Source organism: Euprymna scolopes, chromosome 6, assembly GCF_053919585.1.
Source record: "Euprymna scolopes isolate OS-2025 chromosome 6, ASM5391958v1, whole genome shotgun sequence".
NCBI classification, from domain to species: Eukaryota; Metazoa; Mollusca; class Cephalopoda; order Sepiida; family Sepiolidae; genus Euprymna; species Euprymna scolopes.
In genome coordinates, this window is record NC_136487.1 from 158,215,120 (window position 1) to 158,227,956 (window position 12,837).

Consider the following 12,837-nt stretch of genomic DNA (forward strand, 5'->3'; position numbering starts at 1 on the left):
AGGACGTCAACACCTCCCGGAAAGAAGTGCAAAAACCTAACGTCGTCATCTAATCTGATCCAGATGTGCAAGAAACTGGTGATTACTTGTAGATTTAATATTCCATTGACACTTCCTCTTTTGGAAGAAGCCGGTTCAACCCGCCTAAGATGAATGCCATTGGCATGGAAATAAACGAATGCACAAAAACTAAAACGTTTATATAATTAAAATATATTAAAATATATGAAGCAATGTCCAACCCTCTTTCGACAAACGCCGATCGCAACGCTGTATGTATCGTGGTTGTCTATCTGTTTTATTCTAGTTCTCGTTCTTGCTTTCTCGTCTTGTCGACTGCCGAGGGTGCGAGCACTAGCTTATAAGTATAAAAAATAAAATAACGCGAACGCAAAAGAATACAGAGATTAAATACTTGTGTGAAAATATCAGATTTACTCTGGATGTGTGTGACACCATCGCGGAAAACGACCATCCTAACGCAAACATCCACATCTTAGTTGTCTGTTGAAGCCAACAATCTTGATCGATTGATTCATTTATATCTCACCTGTCGCAATCATAAAAACTGTCCCTAGACTAATTATGAGTTCTAAATCTATTGATTCAGGATCGGAAACCCTAACTTTTCTTTTTTCAGAGTGTCTAAAAAGCGAAAATACTTCTTAATCCCCACCTAATTACCCATCCTATTACTATTCATCTTTGTGAAACATGATTACATATTTCCTCCTATTATTTTGGGTCATTTATTTTCAATAAGTTTCTCTTTTTATTAGTAACTTCGTAACACTCCCCATGAGGACGTCGATAACATCACAAATATTAACATTTTACATAGATTAATTGTTTCATAGGAAATTTATTTTTTAGAGGTAACTAATTATATGACGTCATTTAACATTGTTTCATAGGATAAATATCTTTTATAAGTAACTAATCATATGATGTCATTTAATATTGTTTCATAGGAAAATTATCTTTTATGTGATATCATTTAACATAAATGTTGTTTTATGGGAAAATTACTAGGCTCACCAATTATATAACGTCATTTTCACGTAACAAGTAATAACACAAGCTAATGCACAGTATATCTTTTAAAGTAACAAACGCGAAAGCTTTTCCTATCTATACTAACAATATTAGTATCAATATATCTGCTAAACCTTACGAAATACCATATACAGATTAAATTGAAAACACACAGAACAATTTTTAGTCTTCTTCCTGTGCATATATATTTGATAAACATTTTTTAATAAAGTAATATTATGTACTTTACAGTCGTAATTTTACATTGCTATGTTTTCTTATATATAAAAATTAGTCGATAAAAAACGTCTGGGACTCAAATATTAAACAAACTAGAATTTAATAATAAATATTTTATATTAATGTATTAATATTACTAATATTAAATAAAACTTTATTATAAAAAACAAGACTTTAAAATTAAACAAACAAACTTATAAAATGTACAAACAAGACGTTAATAGTAAACAAACAACATTTGATATAAAAAACTTGAATATTACACAAACTTAACTTTTAAAATTACACAAACTTTTAATATTTTCAAACAAGACGTTAATGAAAACAAACAATACTTTAATATAAAAAAACAAAATCTTAATATTAAACAAAGACGAATTCAATGTTAAACTAACAAATCTTTTATATTAAAAAATAATATTAAACAAAAAAACTTTAATATTAAACAAAACACTTTCATATTAAATAAGCTAAACTTTAATATTTAACAAAGAAAACATTATTAGTAAAGATACACGCCTTTTATATTAAACAAACAAAACCTAAATGCAAAAATGCAAAAATGCAAAACTATAATATCAAACAAACAAAACTTTATATCAAAACAAATAAAACTTTATTATTAAACAAAAAAGACTTTAATATTAAACAAACAAAATTTTGATATTAAACAAAATAAACATTAATATTAAACTATAACACCTTTAAATGTATCAAAGAAAACTTTAATATTAAACAAACGAAATTTTGATATAAAGCAAAAAGACTAAACAAAAAGACTATAATTGTAAACAAACAAGACTTTGATATTAAACGTACAATTCTTTTATATTAAACAAAGCAAAATTTATATTAAACAGACAAAACCTTTATATAGAACAAAGAAAACTTTAATATTCAACAAAGCGACTTTAATAGTTAACTAACAGCACATTAATACAAAACTAACAACATTGTAACATTAAACAAACTTAAATATTAAACAAGCAAAACTTGTCCATGAAACAAAACAACATTTAATATTTAACAGACAAGACTTTAATATTAACCACACAAAACTTTATTATCAAACAAACAAGAGTTTAATATCAAACGAACAAAATTTTAATATTAAATAAACAAAACTTAACTATTAAACAAAAAAGACTTTGTTATTAAACAAAAAACTTTAATATTCACCCAATAAAAACCTTTAATATTAAACAAATAAACCTAAATATCAAACAAAAAACTTTAATAGTAAACAAACAAGCCTTTAATATTAAACAAACAAAGCTTTAATATTTAACAAACAAGGCTTCAATATTAAACAAATAAAGCTTTCATATTTTGCAAAGAAAACTTTAATATTGAACAAAAAACTCATAGTAACACGAAAGACTTTAATATTTATCGAACAAGAGTTGAATATAAAAAAATAGACTTGAATATTAAACAAACAAAATTTGAATATAAGACAAACAAGACTTTAATATTAAGCACTTTTTATATTAAAAAACAAAACTCTTATATTAAACAACTAAAAATTTAATAATAAAACATTTAATATTAAACAAAGAAAAATTTTAATATTGAACAAACAAAAACCAACAAGACGTTAAGATAAAACAAAACTTAATCTTAAACAAACAAGACATTAATATTAAAGAATATGACATTAATATTAAACAAACAAGTCTTTAATATTAAAAAAACTTTTATATTAAACAAAGAGAACATTTATATTAAACAAACAAGATACTGATATTAAACAAACAAGACATAATTATTAAACAAACAAAAAGTTTAAACTTTAATATTAAACAAACAATATTTTTATATTAAGCAAACAAGACATTAATATTAAACAAACAAGACTTTAATATGAAATAAACAAGACTCTTATATTAAACAAAGCAAACTGTAATATTTAACAAATAAGACATTAATATTAAACAAACAAAACGTTTATATTAAACAAACAAGACTTTAATAGTAAGCAAACAAAACTTTTATATCAAACAAAGAAAACTTCAATACTAAACAAACAAGGTCTTATATTAAACAAAGGAGACATTAATAATAAGCAAACAAGACATTAATATTAAACTATGAACACTTTAATATTAAACAAATTAAACTTTAATATTAAACAAACAAGACTTGATTATTAAAAGAATCATTAATTTTTGGCAAACAAAACTTGATTATTAAAGAAAACATTAATTTTTAACAAAAAAGACTTGATTATTAAAAGAACCATTAATTTTTAAGAAACAAGACTTGATTATTAAAAAAACCCATTAATTTTTAACAAACAAGACTTGATTATTAAAAAAACATTAATTTTTAACAAACAAGACTTGATTATTAAAAAGCCATTAATTTCTAATAAACAAGACTTGATTATTAAAAAAACCATTAATTTTTAACAAACAAGACATAGCAGTATAGTATATGTTCATTCCCCATAATACCATCTTCCCAGGATTATCTTATCCTTTAGGAATGTTGTGTACTATCTATTCCATGCCATTATATTATCGACTCGTGCATTAGCCATTTCCTTTTTTAGGGAGGTTGTTTTCATCATGCTAACAGTCATTATCCTCTCATTTTTTGGGGGTGGTGGTGGTAAGTGTAGTATATGTTCCTTTATTATGATATCTTTCCTAGCTAGCATAGAGAGACTATAAAGATAAAGGGTGTAATATTTGACAATGCAGTTAAAATCGGGTATCCGGAATTGCTTGTTTAAATTTACAAACTACTTACATAATGAATTTGACCATATAATAAGTACTGACTGTATAATGCGAGTACTGAATTTATAAGCGACTAAAATGATATACCTGTACACTTTCAAATGAAATGAAGCTAATATAAACCTACAACTACAGAACAAAACGATTCAGAAGTAAAACGTTATATAAAGAAGGGAGGTAATTAACATTATAATCTGATTATTACGTTAACCGATAAAAATGTTATTTCCTGTAAATTTCTTTTATTAGAATGTTATTTTTGTATATTTAACGAATGCATCATATTTATTTCCATTTTTATATTTCAGAGTCGATTTTTGGAAATTAATCGCACGATTTCAGCAAAAATATTGTTTGAAATTAAAACAATAAAACAGTGCAAAGAGTTTTTTTTGTTGTATTTAAAATGATTTTGATGAATAAAACTTAAAAAATTGGCACTGACGCTATTTTGGTTCTGTTTCTTTTATAAAATTTGAATATTCTTTCTAATAAAACTGTATGCTTTACCTTATAATCCGTAGCAACAGCTTCATATTATCTGTCTGTTAACAGCTTAGCTTTACATTGCCGATTAGCAATCTTTGTTCGTAAAAACTTCACATTGTCTGTTAGCAAATTAGCAATTATACAGTCTCAGTTTTTATGGTTCTATGTGATGTTTCTTTGTGTTTAAACTCTATATCATGTTTATTAGTCTCCGCATTCAAATGTTTTCCTTAATATTTCAGCTGTTTTCATTAATTCTTTATATTAACTCAGCCATCTTTCTGATTCTAATCTCTCACGTTCTTTTATTAAGTTTTTTTTTGAATTGTTTCTAATGTTTCTACTGTTATTGGTGTTATCTTGACTCACTTCATCTTCCATATCACTTTCACCTCTCTGACGAGTTCCGTGCATATTTCCGCTTCTCTATCTCCTTGCTGTTTACCCTGTGGTCTGTTGGAACGGTAAAATATACGATCTAACAGGACGTTTCTCTTTTTAATCACCACCACCACCACCACCACCACCACCGCCGTCTTGATGTTAAATACTACTGGAGATGGCTTTAGCACCCCCTTTCTCTTCTTTTCAGTTATTGAATCTAATTCGTTGAAGATTCCATGTCTGCTATGGAATACTCTTGATATTATCATATCATACAGTGTCAGTATCCCTTAATTCCAATACCATATCCAAGAAATATACTTTTCTTTGCTTTGGAGTCCATCTTATTTCTCTCATCCTTTGTTATGTGAGCAAAAGCATAACATCCAACAATCTTTAAATTCGGTACCATTTCCATATTTCATACAATGTTATACCTTGTACGGCATTTGTTGGTCTTCGGTTTCGAACATATAAAGTAGTGGATAAAGCTTCTCCACCAAATTCTTTAGGTAGCTTTCAATCCGACAACATTGCTCGCACTGTTTCCGCCAATATTTTGCTCTGGTGTTTTAGGAACAGTATATTAATGTCGTACACCATCTTTCTTTAAATAATCTTTAAATTCTCTTGAAGTGTTCTTCCTACTATTTTTGGTGCATAGAGCCTTAATTTTTAGTCCGGTGGATTTCCCGACCATGTTCTTCCATTCCATGAACGTTTTAAAACAATCTTTCCTGTACGTAAGTACATAAATCCACACAAATCTTGATTTATCATAAAAAAAAACGAGACAAAATATTCAGCTCCACTAAACAATTTTGCCTCTAATCTTCCATAAACATCGCTATGTACAATTCCGAGAATTTGAATGGCTCGCCTTCCTCCAGATTTTGGAAATAAAGAACGAAGATGTTTTCCACCCAAGCATGGTTCACAAAAGTTAATATCCTTGGTTTCATTATCGTCAAGGCATTTTACTAATTTGCCTTTTACTAGGTGGCCAAAACATCTATACCAAATCTCCTCTTGTAAACTGTTTTTGACTCCTAGTGGGGGGATGTATAAGACCAATGAATTCGCCAATCGTTTTTATAACCACCGGCTGTGCTAACCAACCAATGAAAACCTTACAAAGTTACTATAAAAATTGTCGAATTTTGGGTTCAATCAGTTCGCCGTTAACTACGTCACGGACCGCATTTGATTCTTGGCCGCCATCTTGGTTACTGCAAATTACACTGAAAATCTGATCTGAACTACGCCGTCATCTTTGTTCAACATAATGTCTCAACACTTAACAGGTTATGCGGCCAGCCATCGTCTTTTCTTTGACGGATCGGAATCTAAATTCGAATTGTGGCAGGTAAAATTTCTGGGATATCTAAGGATTCGAAAACTACACAAAGTGATACAATCTCCAACAGAGAATCCTATCGACCCCGAATTTCTCGAAAAGAACGCGACTGTTTTTGCAGAACTGATTCAATGCTTAGACGATAGAAATCTGTCTTTGATTATAAGAGACACATTGGATGACGAAGGAAAGCATTGGACATATTAAGAGAACATTATTAATCAAAAGGGACACCGAAAATTATATCACTACATACAGAACTAACGTCTCTAAAACGTAACAAGGATGAAACTATTACCGACTATGTTATAAGGGCAGAAACAACCACCAATGCCTTAAAACTCTCAGGTGAAATAATAAGCGATAGCTTGTTGATATCAATGACCCTCAAAGGTCTTCCAGCCGATTTTGAACCGTTTAGAACTGTTATAACGCAAAAAGACAAACCCATAAATTTCAGTGAATTTAAGGTGGCATTGCATAGTTACGAAGAGACTAATCGTATGCTCGTGGACAATAATAACTCCAGCAATATTATGAAGTTCAAAAATGCTTCTCGAAAACAGACATCACCAAATTACGCACGTCACCGCAACGTGTTCCCCAAAAGTAATTTTCCGAAGAAAAAGACTAAAATTATCTGCTATAATTGTGGACGACCCAACCACAAAAGTTTCCAATGTCGATACAAACGCTCTAAAATGGACTCCGTAAAAAACGTTGAGAACTTTGAGGAAGAACATACATTTCTATTCACATGTAACTTTAACAATACCACAAACGGTAAAAATTTCCTTGTATACTGTGGTGCTACAGCACACGTTATCACCAAGGAATCTGATTTTATTAATTTTGATTCAAACTTTAATACACACAGTCATTTTGTCGACTTGCCGACGGTAGTCAAATAAATGATATAGTCTTGAAAAGAGGCGATGCTAAAATATCCCTAAAAAATAATAAAGGCGAAATCTGTAACTGTATTCTAAAAATGCTCTGTTACCTACCTACATTTAAGCAAGACATATTTTCCGTGCAGGCTGCAATTAAACAAGGCGCGAATATAAAGTTTGGCTAAAACAAGTCAAAATTGATATATCCCAATGGAACTGTATTTGACATTAAAGAAAGCGGCCGACTATGTTATTTAAAATTATGGTTCCCTTAAAAAATGTCTCTCACGACTTGGAAACCTAGTATAAAATTCTAGGACACTGCAATACAGCTGATATTAAAAAAATACCAAATATAGTCGAAAGTATGAAAATAATACCTTTAGACGATCTTCCAAATTGTGATGTTTGTGCACAGGGGAAAATAACAAAATATATAAGCAGAACGCCAGACAAAAAGCTACAAAATTTCTCTCATTTGTGCATTGTGATTTAGCAGGTCCGATCAGCCCGATGCGGAGAAATGATCTAAGGTACGTTTTGAACTTTATTGATGATTTTTCCGGTTTAATTATAGTTTATTTTCTAAAAAACAAATCCGATACTATCCTCGCCACTAAGAAATATTTAGCTGATATTGCCTCGTACGGCACAGTAAAATGTATTCGCTCAGACAATGGGACTAAATTTACTAGTAAAGACTTTGAACTTATATTAATAAAACACCGTATTAAACACGAGAAATCTGCGCCGTTTTCCCCCATTCCAAAATGGTACCGCTGAAAGGTCATGGCGAACCCTTTTTGAGATGACAAGATGTCTACTTATCGAATCGAAATTAGACAATAGCTTATGGACGTACGCTTTAATGGCAGCAGCATATATCAGAAATAGATTGTTCAATACAAGATTAGGCAAAACATTATATGAAGCGTTTTTTGTTGTAAAGCCCAAAATGAACAGAATGCATATATTTGGTTCAGATTGTTTTGCATTTATAGAAAATACCAGTAAACCGAATACTAAAAGCGAAAAAGGTATTTTTGTAGGTTACGATAAAAACAGTCCAGTATATTTAATATACTTTCCAGCCCAAAATGCCATAAAAATGGTTAGATGTGTAAAATTCAATGATACATTAAATTAAAAATATGACGATCCAGTGGATGAAAAACTTGAAATATTACGTAGTATCTTAATCGATCACAATGAAAATATTAATAACGGCAATTACAGAACTACTGACGTAAATATTAACCAGACACGTCGATACTCAATAAGGGAGCGAAAAAGGCTAGACTTTGTACAAATTGAAAAGATACAAGACGACGCAATGGATTACTGTTATTCGTTGAACAGCGCACCGGAAAGTTATAATGAAGCGATTAATTCGGAAAATCACCAAGAATAGGAACAAGCTATGATATTCGAATTCAAACCTTTATCTGAAAACAACAGATACAAAATAATGGCAAAACCAACAGATAAAAATATAATTTCTTCACGCTGGTTTTTTTTCTAAAAAACTCACAGCTTCTGACAGTGAAACCTTTAAAGCAAGATTTATTGCAAAAGGTTTTTCACAAATTTCTGGAGTGGAATATTTGCAACATTTTCACCAACGACAAATTTAACGACAATTAGAATTTTTATTACAACTAGCCGCTCAATACAATTTAAAAATACATCAAATGGATGTAAAAAATGCTTATTTAAATGCTTCGATTGACTGTGAAATCTATATTTACCCTCCAGAGCGATTTAAAATGAAAAATAAATATTGCGTGTGGAAACTGAATAAATCGTTATATGGACTAAAACAAAGTGCACACAATTGGAATTTAACATTCCATAATTATTTAATAGAACAGAAATTCAAGCAATGCCCCATGGACGCGTGCATGTATACCAAAAATGTAGGTAATAAATTTGATTTTGTTTTTTTGGGTTGACGATATATTACTTGCCTGAAACTGTGACAACACTTTAAAAGATGTTAAAAATGAATTAAATAAAGAAATTAAAATGGCCGATGTTGGACGACTGTCATGGTTCCTCGGTATAAAATTTACCTGTGAAAATGGAACTATAACTATGAACCAAACACGATACATTGAAAAAATTCTGCTCAAGTTCGGAATGCAATATTGCAAACCGCGTAAAACTCCCGTCGAAATGGACATAAATAAAAATATAGAGACCGAAACAAAATCCATAGATAATCGATTATATAAAGTTGGAAGCCTCATCTATTTGATAACTGCAACTAGGCCTGACATATGTTACACTGTAACAAAGCTATCTCAAAACTTATCGAAACCGACAATTAAAGACCTTAATCGTGCAAAACAAATCCTTCGTTACCTAAAAGAAACCAAGGAACAATCTTTAATATTTAAAAAATCTACATATCCTCTAAATTTAGAAGGCTTTTCGGATTCAGATTGGGCTTACTCTGAGGATAGAAAGAGTATAGCAGGATATTGTTTTAGACCGTCAAAGACTGGACCTATGATCTCTTGGAAAACTAAAAAGCAACGAATCGTTGCCCTTTCTACTTGCGGAGCAGAATATGTGGCCCTTACCCATTCCGTGAAGGAGGCATTTTTCTGAACACCATTTTAAAATCTATTTTAAAACCTGATCTAAGTAAAAAACCTATAGTAATTCATTGTGACATTCAGAGCAGTAACTTATTAGCAAATAATTCTATGACTCATCAAAGGTCGAAGCATATTGATATCAGATATCATTTTATAAGGGATGAAATAAGTAAAAAATCTATTACTCTTCCTTATGTGACGTCTGAGCATAATATAGCCGACATTTTCACTAAACTTATAAAAAGAATAAAATTAGATACATTTTATAACCGAACTTTTTGGAATCTAATTATGAATAAATCTCTTTTTAGACTTTTGTGTTACTCAATTAGCATGTAGTTGCTTCCTTGCCTTCAATACAGTTTAAATAGTATATGTTCACATTTTTTGAACATGTAACTACTATTTTCCACTATCATCCATAATTTTACAACCTTTTGTTTGAGTCACCAGCCCTAGGAAGGTTGTCATCAAAGACTGGAGAATCCCCCCTCTCCTTAGGTTTAGCTTCAGAGTTTTCCTCCTCCTAGACGATCTGGGAAGATCTACGGGTCCATCAGCACCGAGAGGGTTTGCCCCGTCCCTGGGTCCTAATCCAGGTATTTCTATGACCCTGCGTGGGTAGTTAATGTTACTGGGTTAGTTTGTAAAGGTTATATATCTACTACATTGCTAAAAGTGATCAAGGGACATTGTTATTTCGTGCTTACTGGAGGAGGGGGTGAGTAAAAGTTCATGCAGTGGAAGCAGCTATATTTTCAACAGATTTGTTGGAAGGAGTTAATATATGGTTTAATATTTTTTCCTTTAAATTTACAGAGTGGCTTGATATTAAGAATTAACTAAATATTTTTGTTGCCCAAGCTATGGATATTTTAGATGGCAGGAAGGTTGAGATGTATATTCAATGTAGATACAAGTAACGTCATTTTTTATATGAAGTACAATACAGTACAGGCATAATAGGAAGAAAATTATAAGCTATGACGTATTCAGTATGTATAATAAAATAAATAGATATATGGGCAGATTTCCAGTAGATGCGAATATATGGAGGTTGTAGGTATTAAATATGTTTCCACCTCTAATGCAGATATCTTCAGCCTTCGTTTAATAATCAGGAAGTTGTGTTTTGCATTACAGAGTATCGGTTCAGTTTTTGTATTTATCATTGCAAAACTAAGGAAGAGACAGCTATTGCTATGTAATGTAGATAACTGTAAATCTAAGTACAGGTTATTGCTAGTAGGTATCTACCTGGATAAGAATAAACTAAGGCATGCCTTAGAGGTAGAAATGCATAGATGTTTAGTGATGTCTTCCAATCGGTCAGCATGCGAAGGTTAAGGGCTTAGAGCTAAGGACCTCCCTCCAAAGGTGTAATGTATGAGTGTTAGTGGCAGCTTGGGGAGTAGAGCAGATTGTTAGTTTTCAGGAGAAGATTAATCTTACAGAATACAATAGAATTGATTATTAGAATTTAGAATGTCAAGTAAAGTTTAGTTAGAGAAAGAAAACATATAAAATAATATTTTTTACTTTAACATGCAAATCAGACAAAGGCAGTCGTCTTAGAGTTAAAGTATATATTGGATATACATAGCAAACCAGCAGGGGTGTTTGTACCGTAATGAGAGAAACTATTAGTACGTCGAAATTCGTAGTTAGAGCCAGTCAATTAAGTCAGGCACAAAGCATTGTGTATCTATTCAAAAACAGTCTTAGTGACGTATTTAAGATCACTGTATATTTCAGGTTCAAATATAATTGAAAGTAAGACAAACTATTTTCAGTGGTTTGATATAGATAGCAAGGAAGCTACATTTTCAATACAAGCGAGCTCATAGTAAATGTAGATATTAAGCATATACTTAAATAAAGTCTCATCCTCTTCTAATGCAGGAAAAAATAAAACCAGATTTGTGATAAATTCTGGAATTTACTTTTCCTAGGCTTTTTTTCGCTAGTTTACTTGAAATATAGTAGGAGTTAACAGTGTTTTGCCCGTACGAGATAAGGGATTGACGAATTTCAGCTTCTAGTGCTACTAGTCTCTTGCTCCTAGACAAGGTTTAAAACAGAGTCGCCAACCTGATAGGTCCTGAACTGTCATCTAAGCTTCAACCTCTGTCCCATCGACGAAATGTAGCATCCCTCTGCCTGTTCTACAAGTACTTTAAAGGTGAATGCTCCGACGAACTGCAAGCACTCGTACCCCCTCGACGTAAATACCCTCGACAAACCCGACAAGCAGCTAAATCCTACCCCTTTCACAGTAGAGATTCATAGATGTAAGAGAGCTTTCTACTCTAGTAGTTTCTTCCCTAGAACCGCTAGACTTTGGAATTCCCTCCCGGGTTCCTGCTTCCCCAACTGTACTTACATGCAGAAGTTCAAGTGTACCGAAATCTTGCTACCCAACTCTCCACATAGAGCCCCTGTAGCTTATGTCCCTGATAGTAGCCCCTTGCACCAAAGTGCCAATGTGCCTTGTTAGGGGTGAAAATGTAAAAAAAAAAAATATGCAGGTCTTTCAAGATTTAGAAGTTTTAAACACATAAGTTTAAGATAATTTGGTAAGTCTCATACAACCTGCATTTTTGGTGTTTACCTTTTGGTAGACTCACTTTCAGTTCGATTGTTCCTATTCCTAGTGCCTCAACTTAGAATCCATCGCCAGGGGTTATTTCTTCTGCTACTACAAATCTTTTGAAATTACTAAATTTTTTCACAACATATTACATCTGACACGCAGCACCAGAGTTTATAATCCAGTCCTTTTATTATTAGATGACAATGCATTATGTGGAAAAAAAGTCCAACAACACTTAAATTATATATATACTAGCAGGAACCGTGGAAATTCCACGGTAGTTAAAATCTTTTAAAACACATCAGTAAGAAATTCCTTATTGTTATATTACAAAAATGAACGCATGGAAGCAAGTAGAACAAAGAACTTTAGTTTAAACTTTTATTGAAGGTCAATGCTATCGTAACTGATGCTGTTGATATTGTCAGGAAGTGCTGGTGATGATTAAGGCGGTGACAGGGACGTCGATCAGCTGCTTGGAGTGAGAATAGTGGTCAGT

The 12,837-nt window shown here is 31.4% G+C and overlaps 1 protein-coding gene across 1 annotated transcript in view; it reads right to left on the bottom strand.

Annotated features, from left to right (window-relative positions):
- The window catches only part of LOC145278088 (interstitial collagenase-like), a 295,194-nt gene that overhangs the window by 115,290 nt on the left and 167,067 nt on the right, over positions 1-12,837 (bottom strand). The gene's annotated exons all lie outside the window — the stretch shown is intronic.